We start from the raw sequence: 16,811 nt of genomic DNA on the forward strand, positions 1-16,811 counted from the left end.
TCTGACAATACAAAGTGTTGGCAAGAATTCAGAGCAATGGAGAACACCCACACACAGTTGGTGGACGTCTGAATGGGTGTGAGCACTTTGAAAAATAATTTGGCATCTCTTACTAAAGTTGAACATATCCTCCAGCCAGCAGTTTCACCCCTATATATAAACCTCAGAGAAACACACATATGTGCCAAGAGACGTGTATAAGAATGTTCATAGCATTATTGTTTATATCAAAAATTGGGAACAATCTAAATGCCCACCAACAAAAGGATAAATTGCAGTACAGTTGTAATAAAATGCTTATATATTAAATAACAGTGTAAATAAATGAGCTACAGTTACCTGATACACCAGGAATGAATCTCAAAAACATACTGTTGAGGGGGAAAAGCAAGTCATGGAATAATAGACATAAAGACAGAAGCAAACGATATTTTTCTCAGGAGTACATTCTTAGGGGTATAAGGAAAGTAAAGGAATAATTATCACAAAAGTCAGGATTGTGGTTACCTCTGGTATGGGGTGGGAAGAGGAGATTTAATTAGAGAAGACAAACTGGGGATCTCTAAGGTGCTAACATACCCTATTGTTGTTTTGTGATAAGGTCTTGCTACATTGCCCAAGCTGGAGTGTAATGGCTATTCACAGGCACAACCATAGCTCACTGCAGCCTTGAACTCCTGGGCTCAAGCCTCTGGGTAGCTGGGACTACAGGCGTGGACCACCATGCCCAACCACACCCTATTGTTTTTTTTAACCTCTGTGGTGGGTGCTGGATGTTCATTTTATTGTTATTCTTTAAACTACGTAATTATTTTTACACACTGCTGTATGATGTGTTTCACAACAAAAGAAAATTAAAGGCCAGGTGCGGTGGCTCACACCTGTAATCATAGTATTTTAGGAGGCTGAGGTGGGCGGATCACAGGTCAGGAATTCGAGACCAACCTGGCCAACAGGTGAAACCCCGTCTGTACTAAAAATACAAAAATTAGCCAGGCATAGTGGCACACACCTGTAATCCCAGCTATTTGGGAGGCTGAGGCAGGAGAATCACTTGAACCCAGGAGGTGGAGGTTGCAGTGAGCCGAGATGGTGCCATTGCACTCCAGCCTGGGAGACAGAGCAAGACTCCATGTCAAAAAAAAAAAAAAAGGGAAAATTAAAGAAGTTTGAAGCCAGTCACTGTGGCTCACGCCTATAATCCCAGCACTTCAGGAGGCTGAGATAAGAGGATCACCCAGCCTAGGAGTTAGAGACACCCTGGACAATAAAGTGAGACCCCACTTCTAGAAAAAAAAATTAAAATTAGCCAGGCATGTGGCTCAAACCTGTAGTCCAGCTATTCAGGAGGCTGAGTCAGGAGGATTGCCTGAACCCAGAAAGTCGAGGCTGCAGTGAGCTGCGATTTTGTCACTGTGCTCGGGGCTGGGCAACAGAGCAAGATCTTGTCTATTAAAAATAAATAAATAAATAAGTTTGACACATTTTCACCTACAAGGTATTCTTATACAAACAAATGATATCTGAATCTGCTTAAGATTCCAGGACCTGGTGGCGCACACCTGAAGATCCCAGATCCAACTACCGTTGTATAGGAAATACGTGGGATAATGGAACACAGAACAACACAGGGACACAATTTTAAAATTCCGAAGTCTGGACGCAGTGGCTTACACCTGTAGTCCCAGCACTTTGGGAGGCTGAGGCAGGCAGATCACTTGAGGTTCAAGACCAGCCTGGCCAACATAGTGAAACCCTGTCTCTACTAAAAATACAAAAATTAGCTGGGCATGGTAGTGGCTGCCTGTAATCCCAGCTACTCAGGAGGCTGAGACAGGAGAATTGCTTGAACCCAGAAGGTGGAGGTTGCAGTGAGCCCAGATGGTACCATTGCACTCCAGCCTGGGTAATACAGCAAGATTCCATCTCAAAAAAATATAAATAAATAATAAATAAATAAATAAAATAAAATTCCAGACCCTAGGAAACTGTATAGAACAAATAACTTGGTTTCTTCAACCAAAATTTGTAAGAAAATAAAAAAAGAGGCCGGGCGTGGTGGCTCAAGCCTGTAATCCCTGCACTTTGGGAGGCCGAGACGGGCGGATCACGAGGTCAGGAGATTGAGACCATCCTGGCTAACACGGTGAAACCCCGTCTCTACTAAAAAAATACAAAAAACTAGGCAGGCGAGGTAGTGGGCGCCTGTAGTCCCGGCTACTTGGGAGGCTGAGGCAGGAGAATGGCGTAAACCCGGGAGGCGGCGCTTGCAGTGAGCTGAGATCTGGCCATTGCACTCCAGCCTGGGTGACAGAGCAAGACTCCGTCTCAAAAAAAAAAAAAAAAAAAGAAAAAAAGAAAAAAAAAGAGATGGAACCTATAAATTAAAAGAAACCTGAGAGATATATTAAGTATATTACAATATCAAGCAATTGTAACTTGCAATGTAAAGATGTTATTTGGATGCTGATTCAAGTAACCTGAAAAATATACATAAAATAATTGGGAAAATGTGATCACTGGTTTTAATTTTGACATTATTTTATAAGAAATTATATGTGTGCAGGAGGCTGAGGTAGGAGCATTGCTTGAACCCAGGAGGCAGAGGTTGCAGTGAGCCAAGATGGCACCACTGCACTCCAGCCTGGGTGACAGAGCAAGACTCTATCTCCATTAAAAAAAAATAAATTATATGTTTGATGATAGCATTGTTATTTATTTTAAAAATAGTTCCTATCTTTGCAGAGGTACACATGAAATAGTTACAGATAAAATGATATGAAATGGGAAGGTTGAGAGGGAATAGGGAGTGACGGTTAATGGGAACAGGATTTATTTTTTTGGGATGATGAAACTATTCTAAAATTAGATTATGGTGAAGGTTGCTCAACTCTGTAAATACACTAAAAACCACACTAAATAGGTGAACTATAGACATGTAAATTGGATCTCAGTGAAGCTGTAAAAAATGATACAAAGTCAGGGATTTTCTTCCAAATCATCTGATGTGGAGGGTTTAAGTGGAGGAATCAAAATTAACCATGTGTCACCAGTAGTTGCACCTGAGCCACAGTCATATAAGCTCATTTTACTTTTCTTAGACATTTTCTATAATAAAAGGTTTTGAATAAAAAAGATTTGAAGAAAAGGCCGAGCCGTCGCGTGCCTAGCATGCTGCGTGGAAGCCAAAGCTTGACCTCCCGCATGACCCCTCTGGTCAGCCGGGCCCCTCAAATGAGAATTGCACCCAGGCCAGCACCAGCCGCTAAGCCACCAGCAGCGGCACCCCCATCTGCAGTTGGCTGTCCTGCTGCTGCGCCTCAGCAGCCAGGTCTGATGGCCCAGATGGCAACCACTGCAGCTGGCGTGGCTATGGGCTCTGCTGTCGGGCACACACTGGGTCACACCATTACTGGGGGATTTAGTGGAGGAAGTAATGCTGAGCCTGCGAGACCTGACATTACTTACCAGGAGCCTCAGGGAGCCCAGCTGGTACAGCAGCAGCAGCCTTGCTTCTATGCGATCAAACAGTTTTTGGAGTGTGCCGAGAACCAGGATGACATCAAGCTCTGTGAGGGTTTCAATGAGGTGCTGAAACAGTGCTGACTTGCAAAAGGATTGGCCTAATCAAGAAGTTCAACCTGGAGAAATGGGAAATCAGCTCTATAACCAAGTTAATTTAGTATAAAAATAGAATTGATAGTGAAGGTCTAAAGTGTAACCATTAGTTGCTTCCTTGCTTCTGAATTGAAATGGAAGGAGGTGTTCCTACTCTGTAGAAGTTGGAGCTGGGCACATGTTTGTGTGGCCTCCTTAAAATAGTTGTTGTGATTTTATTCTTTGTGAGTTAATTAGAATAAAGTCATTTTCTTCCAAGAGAAAAAAAAAAAAAGATTTGAAATATTGGACAAGTTAACTTATCCTGAATGTGTGGAAGATAACTACCGCAGCTTAGAACGCATGAGCTGCTCTTTACTATGTTTTTATGAACCCACCTAAATGGAATGAACAATAAAAGAACCTTGGAGTCTGTTTCCATTACGCAAACTTGATGGCACACAGGTGAACTGCAAAATTCCAACTGCAGAATTTCATGATAATTGATAGGTGTTCCTTTATGTCTAAGATGATTTCAAAATCGTCATCTTCTTAGAATTCGTGGCGACAGACAATGTATTAGTTTGCTGGGGCTGCCATAACAAAGTACCACAAACTGGGGGTGGGGGTGGAGTTAAATAAGAGAACTTTATTGTCTGACAGTTCTGGAGGCCAGAAATTTTCAAACATACACAAAAGTACAGAGAAGAATATAATGATATATGTATCCATCACCCTGTTTCAACAGTGACCATCATTTTGTCATTCCTGAGAATGAGGAGCGCTCCAGAGTGCAGTTTGTGGAGATAACGTTTTAACTAAAAAGGATTACTTCAATTGGGACTTTTTTTTTTTTTTTTTTTTTTGAGACGGAGTCTCCCTCTGTGGCCCACGCTGGAGTGCAGTGGCGCGATCTCGGCTCACTGCAAGCTCCACCTCCTGGGTTCATGCCATTCTCCTGCCTCCGCCTCCTGAACAGCTGGGACCACAGGCGCCCGCCACCACGCCCTGCTAATGTTTTGTATTTTTAGTAGAGACGGGGTTTCACCATGCTAGCCAGAAGATCTTGATCTCCTGACCTTGTGATCTGCCCGCCTCGGCCTCCCAAAGTGCTGGGATTACAGGTGTAAGCCACCGCACCTGGCCTCAATTGGGATATTTTTAATCGCTGTGGCAATCTGGTAAGGAGGTATTTTCAGGATTTTTATTTTAGGGGATAAGGGTCTTCAAATCAGGATCTGCACTTTAAAAACAGTGTGGGCCGGGCACGATGGCTCACGCCTGTAATCACAGCACTTTGGGAGGCTGAGGCAGGTGAATCACATGGTTAGGAGTTCAAGACCAGCCTGGCCAAAATGGTGAGACCCATCTCTACCAAAAATACAAAAATTAGCTGGATGTGGTGGCATGTGCCTGTAACCCCAGCTACTTGGGGGACTGAGGCAGGAGAATCACTTGAACCTGGGAGGCAAAGGTTGCAGTGAGCTGAGATAGCGCCACTGCACTCCAGCCTGGCGACAGAGCGACACTCCATCTCTAAATAAATAAGTAAGTAAATAAATAAATAAATAAATAACAGTGTAGAGGCAATAAGAGAAATAGTTATTCTTTATTCCCAAAGGTATATAATATAATATTGCTTGACAGTCACATCAACAAATATTTGCACCAAAGTGTTACAGAGGTTTTGATAAAAGCATGTGCCAGGCATACTACGGTCACAGTGAAAAGCGTGGCCCATAAAACATTCCCTTCACTATGGCCCTTAGAAACCTGGCTTTAACCCAAGGAAACTGCTTCCTCTGTAGCTCTTCAAATGCTACAGTTGGGGAAAATTCTTATTTCCCCCAGTTCCATATATGATGAAGCCTGGAATATTGGCATTCTTCTATTTCTCCATTGCTACTTACAGATCATTACCTATTTTTTTTTCTACTAAAAATAATATTCTCGGTGGGGCATGGTGGCTCACACCTGTAATCCCAGCACTTTGGGAGGCTGAGGTGGGCAGATCACCTGAGGTTGGGAGTTTGAGACCAGCCTGACCAACATAGTCAAACCCCATCTCTACTAAAAAAAAAAAAAAAAAAAAAAAAGGTGGTGCACATCTGTAATCCCAGCTACTTGGGAGGCTGAGGCACGAGAGTCACTTGAACCTGGGAGCCGAAGGCTGCAGTGAGCCAAGATGGCCCCACTGCACTCCAGCCTGGATGACAGAGTGAAACTCTGTCTCAAAAAAAAAAAAAAAGAAAAGAAAAGGTAATATTCTTTTTCTACCATAAGTATACATGTTAAATGCAAAAAAAGAAAAAAAAGTTGGAAAGTATCTATACGCACACTCACATTACCTGTACCAACTGATAACCATTTACACTTTGGTGCCAGTCTATCTAGTTTTTTCTCTACGCGTATCTTTATACATAGATCTAGACATATATTTTATAAATAGGATTATCATATACATGCTTGTTCTTTGCTTACTTTTAAAAAAATTGGCTGGGCGTGGTGGCTTATGCCTGTAATCCCAGCACTTTGGGAGGCTGAGGTGGGCAGATCATTTGAGGTCAGGAGTTTACAAGACCAGCTTGGCCAACATGGTGAAACCCTGTCTCTACTAAAAATACAAAAATTAGCCTGGCGTGCTATCACGTGCCTGTAATCCCAGCTACTTGGGAGGTTGAGGTAGGAGAATTGCTTGAACCTGGGAGGCAGAGGTTGCAGTGATCGCGCTATTGTGCTTCAGCCTGGCCAAAAAATCAAGACTTCGTCTCGAAAAACAAAAACAAAAACAAAACAAATATTGTCCATGTTGATTATGCCACGACATTACTGTTAAGTTACTCATTGCATGATATGGATGAATCATAATTTATGGAACCAATACATGTTGTTGGACATTTTATAGGTATCTTTGGTTTTGTTTTTTGTTGTTGTTGTTGTTGTTTTGGTTTTTTTTTTTTTTGAGACGGAGTCTTGCTCTGTCACCCAGGCTGGAGGGCAGTGGCGTGATCTCGGCTCACTGGAAGCTCCGCCCTCCGAGTTCACGCCAGTCTCCTGCCTCAGCCTCCTGAGTAGCTGGGACTACAGGCACCCGCCACCACACCTGGCTAATTTTTTGTGTTTTTAATAGAGATGGGGTTTCATCGTGTTAGCCAGGATGGTCTCGATCTCCTGACCTTGTGATCCGCCCGCCTCACCACAACCTCCGCCTCCCGAGTTCAAGAGATTCTCCTGTTTCAGCCTCCCAAGTAGCTGGGACTGCGGGCATGTGCCACCACGCCTGCCTAATTTTGTATTTTTAGTAGAGACGGGGTTTCTCCATGTTGGTAAGGCTAGTCTCGAACTCTCGACCACAGGTGATCCGCCCACCTAGGCCTCGCAAAGTGCTGGGATTACAGGCACGAGTTACCATGCCTGGCGTTTTGTTTTTGAGACTGGGTCTCGCTTTGTAACCCAGGCTGGATTGCAGTGGCATGATCTCAGCTCACTGCAACCTCCGCCTCCCAGGTTCAAGCAATTCTCCTGCCTCAGCCACCTGAGCAGCTGGGACTATAGACGCAGGCCACCATGCCCAGCTAATTTTTATATTTTTAGTAGAGATGGGGTTTCACCTTATTGGCCAGGCTGGTCTCAAACTTCTGACCTCGTGATCCACCTACATTGGCCTCCCAAAGTGCTGGGATTACAGGTGTGAGCCACCTGTGCCTGGCCAGGCATCTTTGTTTTAATATTCAGTTATTATGGCTACACATTTTATGTATTTAATTGTGTTTTTATTTTTACTGATTCAGTCTCGCTGTGTTGCCTAGGCTGATTCAAACACCTGGGCTTAAGGAATCCTCATACCTCAGCCTCCCAAAGTACTGAGATTACAGGTAAGAGCGACCGTGCCTGGCCAAGGATGCAAATTTTAGAACTTAGTTTTTTGAAGCTTTTGAGCTCAACTTACAAATATTGTCATTTAATTTATAAATCGAATATGGTTTTGAAATTTAAAACACTCATCTTGTACTTCGATAAGTAATCATCTTATAAATTTAAATTATTGAATTGTATTAAATCTTCCTAAACATTCAACACCTTTATGAAATTCTCTTAGAAGTTTCAAACTAGTCACACATTTAGTAAATTTATTCCTCTGTAGTGCTTCAAACACTTAATAAAAGTCTAATCAAACTTTCTCAGCATTTAAGAAGCATTTACATGCATACTAATGCAAAATTTGCAGATTTACTAATTAGATCCCTTCACTTGTTTACACAGTGATTACAAACTTAATTAGCTACATTTTTCTAAGTATTTCACCTAAAAACATAAATCTGTCAGATTCTCTTAAATCATATGAAACACCTCAAATCATGAACAAAACACAGAAACTATAACAGATTGCAAACTTATTACACCTGCACAAAAATATTAACTTTGTAATTTGCATCAGTTTTTGAAATAATCTAAAAGCTTCCCAGAGTTGCAAGTTTACTCTCCTGCCTAAGAGGAGCTCAGGATGACTCTGATTTGTGCTTACGATTATAGGTTATAGATCTGGCATCAGGAGGCGGAAGCTGGGTGCACCTTTCGGGATAATTCATACGGCGCAGTCTCTTTTGGCTAGTTCACATCATGTTTTTTAAAAATTAAAAAATCTGGCTTATCATGTATTCCTCTTAGCCACCGCCACTTTTTTTTTTTTTTTTGACAGGGTCTCACTCTATCACCCAGGCTGGAGTGCAATGGTGCAATCTTAGCTGATTGCAACCTCTGCCTCCCGGGCTCAAGGAATCCTTCCACCTCAGCCCCCCAAGTAAATGGGACTACAGGCACGCACCACCATACCTGGGTATTATTTGTATTTTTTGCAGACACTGGGTTTTGCCATGTTGCCCAGGCTGGTCCCGAGCACAAGCGCTATCTGCCCACCTCCGCCTCCTCCCAAAGTGCTAGGATTACAGGTGTGAGCCGCCATGTCTGGCCACCACTACCTTTTTGAACTGTAATCTCTTATACAACTTTTCACTTCCTGAATTGAGTGGAAGGAATGTTGCACTCCCAGCTAGTTACTCTCATTCATTTGCACCTCTCCACTCAAACACTTTTCATGATGACGAATATCCATCCAATCGTCTACCCTTAAAGAACATAGACGCCCTTGCTGCCAACAATTTTGACCACAATTTACCAGTCCGTTTCTATTGTTACACCTTGAAATCCTCTACCTTTGAAATCTTAAATTCCCATACACCAATCTAATAGTAACTCCCAATCCCCTCCCTGGTCTACATCTCAATTTGAGTCTAATGAGGTTTGTGTGATTAAAAATCTGCTAGAATTGGTCTGGAAGGTGACTTTTAAAGGAAGGAAAGGGAAAAACATGGCTTGATAGTGCCGATATAAAGAATTTGTTATGAATTTGAGTGATTGCTAGGTGATGACCCTGTAGGGAGAGATCACTAGATGAGTTCAGGTGGCAAATAGAAAACTCCTCTTGGGGTGCAGTGAGAGATGAAGGTAGTGAAATGAAAGGATGGGGATCAATTTTATATGAGGGCTTTAATTTGAAATGGGAATTTGGTGATATTCTCAGAGCAGCACAAGTTTTCATGCCATGGAAAAGCAGCGGGAAAATGTAAATCTTGCCAATAACACGGGAAAATCTCCAAGGGTGCCCAATGACTTACTTGCCTATAAACAAAGCCATTCCTGAGCACTTCTGGCTATGACATTTCAAAATACATGTTTTAGAGAATTTTACGGACACTTTTATGATTTTAGAGGATAAACTAGATTTCATAAATTTTGTTTCCTCCCCTTTGCCCCCTAAAAATCATGAACATAATCCTGAAAATCTCAGCATTCCAGCAAACAATAACCTAATGTCATCAGTCAGTTAGGATTACTATAAGTATATATACCAACAACATTTTAACATTTCCAGATTTATAGTTAACAAAAAGCAATCATATTAACTAAAGACTTGCTCTGCTTGAATCAGTTTCAAGTATTCAAGGGATTATTAATGGATTTTAGCTAAAGTTAAAATGGCTCACAACTAGCAACCTTTACGCTGGTCCTAAGAATTTCTGCCTCCTGTCATTCATGCTTTTGGTTAATGCCCTCCGCTGAGTGTAAGAGCTAATGACTCCCTTCTGACACAAAGAACATGGCAAAATTGACAGGACGTCATTTTCACAGTTTGGTTACCAAAAAAAACCCAAAAAACAAAAAACTGTGGCTTCCAGCCTGAGCAGCAAACTCAGACTCTGTCTCTATAAAAAAAAATTCAATTTAGCCAGACACGGTGGTGTGAGCCCAGCTGCTCGGGAGGCTGAGGCAGGAGGATCTCTTGAGCCCAGGAATTCGAGGCTGCAGTGAGCCATAATTGCATCACTGCATTCCAGCTGGGCAACAGTGAGACCTTGTCTTAAAAAAACAAAGCAGGTTCTTTCCTCTCAGAAGCCCCTCTCTCTCACTAGAGAGAGAGCTGTTCTCCTCTCTCTTTCTTCTATTAAACCTCCACTCCTAAAACCACAAAAACAAAACAAAACCCTAAAAAACTAGCCTGGGCAACATGGCAATACCCTGTCTCTACGAAAAACACAAACAAACTAGCCAGGCCTGGTGGCGTGTGCCTGTAGTCCTAGCTACTTGGGAAGCTGAGGTGGGAGGTTTGCTTGAGCCCCGGAAGTCCAGGCTGCAGTGAGCCGAGATGGCGACTGCACTCCAGCCTCGGCAACAGAGTGACACTGCCGAGAAAAATAAAAATAAGAGTGTTGCTTCCATCTTGTTTGCCCTCTCTCCCTCTGAGAGAAGTCAGCTACCATATCTTGAGCTTCCTATAAAAGGTTCATGAGGCAATGAGCCAATGTCCCTGGCCAACAGCCAGGGACGACATGAGGCCTGACAATAGGCAAATATTGAGCTTAGAAGGCAATGCTCCCTCCCTCAGTCAAGCTTTGAGATGACTGCAGCCCTGGCTTTGATTACAGCTTGTGGGCGAACCTGGGACAGAGGAACCCACCTAAGCCACACCCAGATTCCTGACCTATAGAAACTGTGAGATAATAAATGTTCATTTTGTTTGTTTGTTTCTTCGTGACGGAGTCTCACTCTGTGGCCCAGGCTGGAGTGCAGTGGCACAGTCTTGGCTCACTGCAACCTCCACCTCCCAGGTTCAAGCGGTTCTCCTGCCTCAGCCTCCCAAGTAGCTGGGACTACAGACATCTGCCGCCATGCCCAGCTAATTTTTGTCTTTTTAGTAGAGATGGGGATTCACCATGTTGGCCAGGCTGGTCTCAAACTCCTGACCTCAAGTGATCCACCCGCCTCTGCCTCCCAAAGTGCTGGGATTACAGGCATAAGCCACCGCACCTGGCCAAATGTTTGTTATTTTGAGATGCTAAGCTTTGAATTAATCTGTTAAGCTGCAACAGATAACTGTACAATTTTTCTAAGCCTCCTTTCTTTCTTTCCTTCCTTCCTTCCTTCCTTCCTTTTTTTTTTTGAGATAGAGTCTGGCTGTGTTGCCAGGCTGGAGTGCAGTGGCGTGATCTCTGGGTTCAAGCAATTCCCCTGCCTCAGCCTTCCAAGTAGCTGGGACTACAGGTGCACGCCACCAGCCTGGCTAGTTTTTTTGTATTTTAGTAGAGACGGGGTTTCACCATGTTAGCCAGGATGGTCTCGATCTCCTGACCTCGTGATCCACCCACCTTGGCCTCCCAAAGTGCTGGGTAGCCTACTTTCAAACCTTAATAAATGAATTGAGAAATGTATAAAACTTTGGTCAGTGCAGGAAATCATTACATTTGATGAAAGGAGAAAATGTTAAAATGCATTGAAAAGAAAGAGGAGCAATGAGAATTTACTAGTAATCATATATGAAACTATATTTTTATTCTATCATTAATATAAATGTTTTGGCCGGGCGTGGTGGCTCACGCCTGTAATCCGGCACTTTGGGAGGCTGAGGTGGGGAGATCACGAGGTCAGGAGATCGAGACCATCCTGGCCAACATGGTGAAACCCCATCTGTACTAAAATACAAAAAATTAGCCAGGCATGGTGGCACACGCCTGTAGTCTCAGCTACTCGGGAGGCTGAGGCAGGGGAATTGCTTGAACCCAGGAGACGGAGGTTGCAGTGAGCTGAGATCCTGCCACTGCACTCCAGTCTGGCAACAGAGCAAGACTCTGTCTCAAAAAAAAAACCACAAAGTTTCTTTGGGTTGACCTCCCAAGGTGCTGGGATTACAGGCGTGAGTCACCGCACCGGGCTCATGTTTGTTTACTCATTCATTTAATAAATATTTATGGAAATCTTTCTGTGCACCAAGTGCTGAGTTAAATAGAAACAGTCCTTGCCCTCACGGAGCCCACAGCTCAGGAGGACAGACAAATATGAAACAAATAATCTATAATTACAAATTGTGATAAATGCTACAAGGGGAAAGTGCGGGGTGCTGCGAGAGACTATATAATGGAGACATCATTTAAATTGGATGATAAGGAAAAGGCTCTCTGAGGAGATTTAAACTGAGACCTGTATCAGGATGTGTTCAAGTAAGTCAGGCAAAGTGTGTATGGTGGGAGAGAGGGGGCTATATTCCAGGCGGAAGAAATGGTATGTGTAAGGACCTTGAAGTAGAAAAGTTTGTTGTGTGGAGGAACTGAAATAAGGCCCGAGGGGGTCCACCAATAGGAGATGAGCTGGAGAGATATACCATATCACACAGGTCTCTGAAGGTCATGCTAAGGAGTTTGGATTCATATTGAATTCAATGGGAAATGAAGGTTGTAACTGGGGATGGCAAGGGTGTGGTCATCCAGTTTACCTTGTAAAATGCTGATTGACTGCTCTGTAGAGAATAGATTATACAAGATAAAGTAGGAGGCTGATGATGATTTAAACAAGGCTCCGGGCAGTGGAGGGGAAGATAAGACAATGGGTGGATGTTGAAGGCTGAAGGGAGTTAGGGAGAAGCTGTTCAGGATGACTCTCAGGTTTCTTTTCTTTTTCTTATTATTTATTTATTTTATTTTGAGACAGGGTCTCACTCTCTGGCCCAGGCTAGAGTGCAGTGGCGCAATCATGTCTCACTGCAGCCTCGACTTCCCAGGCAGGTGATTCTCCCACCTCCACCTCCCAAGTAGCTGGCTCATGCCACCACGCCTGGCTAATTTTTTGTTTTATTAGAGATGGGGTTTCACCGTGTTGTCCAGGCTGGCATTGAACTCCTGGGTTCAAGCAATCTACCTGCCTTGGCCTCCCAAAGTACTGGACTCTCAGGTGTCTCCCTTAAGACAAACTGGGTGTTTGGAAATGCCCTTTATTTTATTTATTTTTTTTGAGATGGAGTCTCACTCTGTTGCCCAGGCTGGAGTGCAGTGGTGCGATCTCGGCTCACTGCAAGCTCCACCTCCCGGGTTCATGACATTCTCCTGCCTCAGTCTCTCGAGTAGCTGGGACTACAGGCGCCCACCACCATGCCCAGCTAATTTTTTGTATTTTTAGTAGAGACAGGGTTTCACTGTGTTAGCTAGGATGGTCTCGATCTCCTGACCTTGTGATCTGCCCGCCTCGGCTTCCCAAAGTGCTGGGATTACAGGCGCAAGCCACTGCGACAGGCCGGAAATGCCCTTTATTAAGATGGGAATGACTGGCAGAGAAAGAAGCTTGGAGAAATAGTGCCATTTTGACAAGCTAAGGTTGAAAATTCAAATAATAACATCAGGTAAGCAGTTTGACATACAAGTCTGGAGGTTAGAAGAGATGTCTGAGGTGGCGATAGAAATTCGGGTGTCACCAGCCTATGGATAGTATTTAACCCATGAGACTGAAATCTGGGAAGAGGTGAGATTATCTAGGAAAATAGTTCAGAAGGAGGATAGAAGAGCCCAGAAAACACAATATCCAAGTGAAAGTGTATATTCTGCAAGAAAGTAGGCTACTGAGTATTGGGCTGCAGCAGCCAGCAGGCTTCCCTTTTCATTGGGAAATGCAATGATTCTGTTCATTGATCCACCCTATTATGTATATCTATATCGACTTTCTAAGTGAATTCCCATCTAAAGGTCCTAGAGTACTTTTTTTTTTTTCCCTTGCTGTCAGAGCCAAAGGAAGGATCCAGGTTTTGGGGATACCTGAATCATACAATTTTGGGAAACTTCTTAAGGAAAAAGAATACAAAATTCGAAGTGTAAAATTAGGCGCAAAAGCAAATATTTATTTAGAATTGAATCACAACAAATTACAGATTTTCAAAAGCTGACAAATATCACAGATTTCACAAAATCAAGATAACTTAATTTTTATTAAATTATTTTAATTAATGAATTAGTTATTCATTAATTAACCACATGACACAACTTTTTTCCTTTCCCTGCTTTTTTTTTTTTTGAGACAGGGTCTCGCTCTGTCACCCAGGCTAGAGAGCAGTGGTGCACTCTTGGCTCACTGCAGCCTCTGTTTCCCGGGCTCAAGCAATCCTCCCACCTCAGCCTCTGGAGTAGCTGGGACTACAGGTGTGCACCACCATGCCTGGCTAATTTTTGTACTTTTAGCGGAAATGGGGTTTCACCATGTGTCCCAGGCTGGTCTCCAATTCCCGGGCTCCAGCAATCCGCCTGCTTCAGCCTCCCAAAGTACTAGGATTATAGGCATGAGCCATTGCAGCCAGCTACACAATTTTTTTCCCCATCTTTTTTGGATGCATAATTTTTTATTATCTTTTCTCATGACAATGCTTTTGGAAAATCACTCTACAGAGAGAATAGAAAGATAATTCAATCTTTTATAAAGCCCATGGTCAATCAAACTTCATTTATATATATTTTTTCTTTTTTATGTATCTGTCCTCACAATCTGTTCCCACAAACTTCATTTTTTATTATTAATTGTTTAAAATTTTTACATTTCAACTTGATTGGTTATGCCATGTAAAGTTTTAGAACTATTGTTAAATTTGAGAAAATCTCGGTCAAATTTCTTTCATATATGAGTGGTAAGATTTCACTGCTTCGGTGCCAATTTGTATGCTATCTTGTCTGGAACCACCCGACTGTCAGGACAAGATGTGTTAGATATGCTAGGATACAGGCCAATCATGGGTGCATAAAACATATGACTTTACACAAAAGCACACTTGATGTTTGTAATAATGCTACAGACAGCCCTGCAAACACAGAAATTTGGGTTAATTCTATTTTGTGTCATTCCCATTTTAAAAAAATAAATGTGTTTATACTTGTACATAGTACACTGCTGAATACATTCCTTATAGAGAAGACTTCAATTTGACTAGGTATTGATGAGAACCTAAGCTTTCAGATTACAATTTCACAAGTTCGATGACTGGAAGAATTTTCTACAGATTAAGTTCTAGCTTTGCATATTTCAAATCTTATTTCCCCTCCACTAACCAATACTGTAGGTTCACGTACAATACAAGTTCTGGCCTTGGATTTTGGTGTCATGGTTCATGGCCAGCTGGCACTGGGAGGTAGGAGTGCACTTAGGAGCCATTTCTACAACCTGGATGACTATCAGTGACTGAATTATACACAGAATTGACTGCGAGTTCCACAAAAATATCTCACGGAACCCAATCTAAATAAATATATCCCCAACTCAACATCCCAACATCACCCAACAAGAGGGGAAGTACAAGTGGATAGTTTTAACCAATTGCAGTTAAAATACGTTACTTTTGAACATCGTACAAATATGTATAACCATGACAGCACATTACTAGGGCCCCTCCCAGGGCCTTAACAGGATCCTATGCAAGCCAAACTTCATTAGCTTCATGGTATATCTACCTCTAGTCACAGCGTTAAAACTCCCGAAACAGCAGTGTTAACTACCCACAGCTAGATCCCTTTTTCATTCCCTCTTTGAGGGAGAACTGTTATTTCACTCCCATCATAAACTCTTGTGAGTTAGTCCTGGGGAAATCTCAAAGTAATGATTTAAGGCCTGCTCTGGAGACCCCAATGGCTAGTATTTTAGTTTCAGTTTTGCAAGATGAAAAGAGTTGTGGAGATTGGTTGCACAACAAAGTGAATATACTTAACACTATTGAACTGTACACTTAAAAACGGTTAAGACAGGCTGGGCACGGCAGCTCATGCCTGTGATCCCAGCACTTTGGGAGGCTGAGGCAGGCGGATCATGAGGTCAGGAGATCGAGACCATTCTGGTAAGCATGCTGAAACCCCATCTCTACTAAAAATACACACACACACAAATTAGCTAGGCGTGGTGATGTGTGCCTATAGTCCAGCTACTCAGGAAGCTGAGGCAGGAGAATCGATTGAACCCAGAAGGCGCAGGTTGCAGTGGGCCGAGATCGCGCCACTGCATTCCAGCCTGGCGACAAAGCGAGACCCTCAAAAAAAAAAAAAAAAAAAAAAGGTTAAGGTAGGGACCGGGTGCCTCATGCCTGTAATCTCAGTACTTTGGGAGGCTGAGGCGGGTGGATCATCTGAGGTCAGGAGTTTGAGACCAGCTGGCCAACATGGTGAAACCCCGTCTCTACCAAAAATACAAAAATGAGCTGGGCATGGTGACAGGTGCCTGTAATCCCAGCTACTTGGGAGGCTGAGGCAGGAGAATCACTAGAACCTGGGAGGTGGAGATTGCAGTGAGCTGAGACTGCGCCACTGCACTCCAGCCTAGGTGACAAGAGCGAAATTCCATCTCAAAAAAAAAAAAAAAAAAAAGGTTAAGGCATTGTAAAGATACATGCATGCTTATGTTCATTGCAACACTATTGACAATAGCAAAGACGTGGAATCAACCTAATGCCCATGAATAACAGACTGGATAAAGGAAATGCGGTACATAGGCTGGGCGCAGTGGCTCACGCCTATAATCTCAGCACTTTGGGAGGCTGAGGCAGGCAGATCACGAGGTCAGGAGATGGAGACCATCCTGGCTAACATGGTGAAACCCCATCTCTACTAAAAATACAAAAATTACCCAGGCATGGTGGTGTGAGTGCCTATAATCCCAGCTACTCGGGAGGCTGAGGCACAAGAATCACTTGAACCCAGGAGGCAGAGGTTGCAGTGAGCCAAGATTGTGCCACTGCACTCCAGCCTGGGCAACAGAAGAGACTCTATCTCAAAAAAAAAAAAAAAAAAAGAAAAGAAAAAGAAAGAAAATGTGGTACATATACACCATGGAATACCATGCAGCCATAAAAAAGAACGAGATCATGT

The 16,811-nt window shown here is 43.0% G+C and overlaps 1 protein-coding gene and 1 pseudogene across 1 annotated transcript in view; one reads left to right on the forward strand and one right to left on the reverse strand.

Moving 5' to 3' along the window:
* Window positions 1–3,566, reverse strand: part of FLT3 (fms related tyrosine kinase 3) — a 103,634-nt gene extending 100,068 nt beyond the window's left edge. The window contains exon 1 of the mRNA XM_021929518.2: window positions 3,469–3,566. The gene's annotated coding sequence lies outside the window, so the exon portion shown is untranslated. The remainder of the gene's footprint in view (window positions 1–3,468) is intronic.
* Window positions 3,011–3,650, forward strand: LOC108582838 (annotated as a pseudogene).
* The last annotated feature ends 13,161 nt before the right edge of the window (window positions 3,651–16,811 follow it).

This window comes from Papio anubis, chromosome 15 (genome assembly GCF_008728515.1).
Source record: "Papio anubis isolate 15944 chromosome 15, Panubis1.0, whole genome shotgun sequence".
NCBI classification, from domain to species: domain Eukaryota; kingdom Metazoa; phylum Chordata; class Mammalia; order Primates; family Cercopithecidae; genus Papio; species Papio anubis.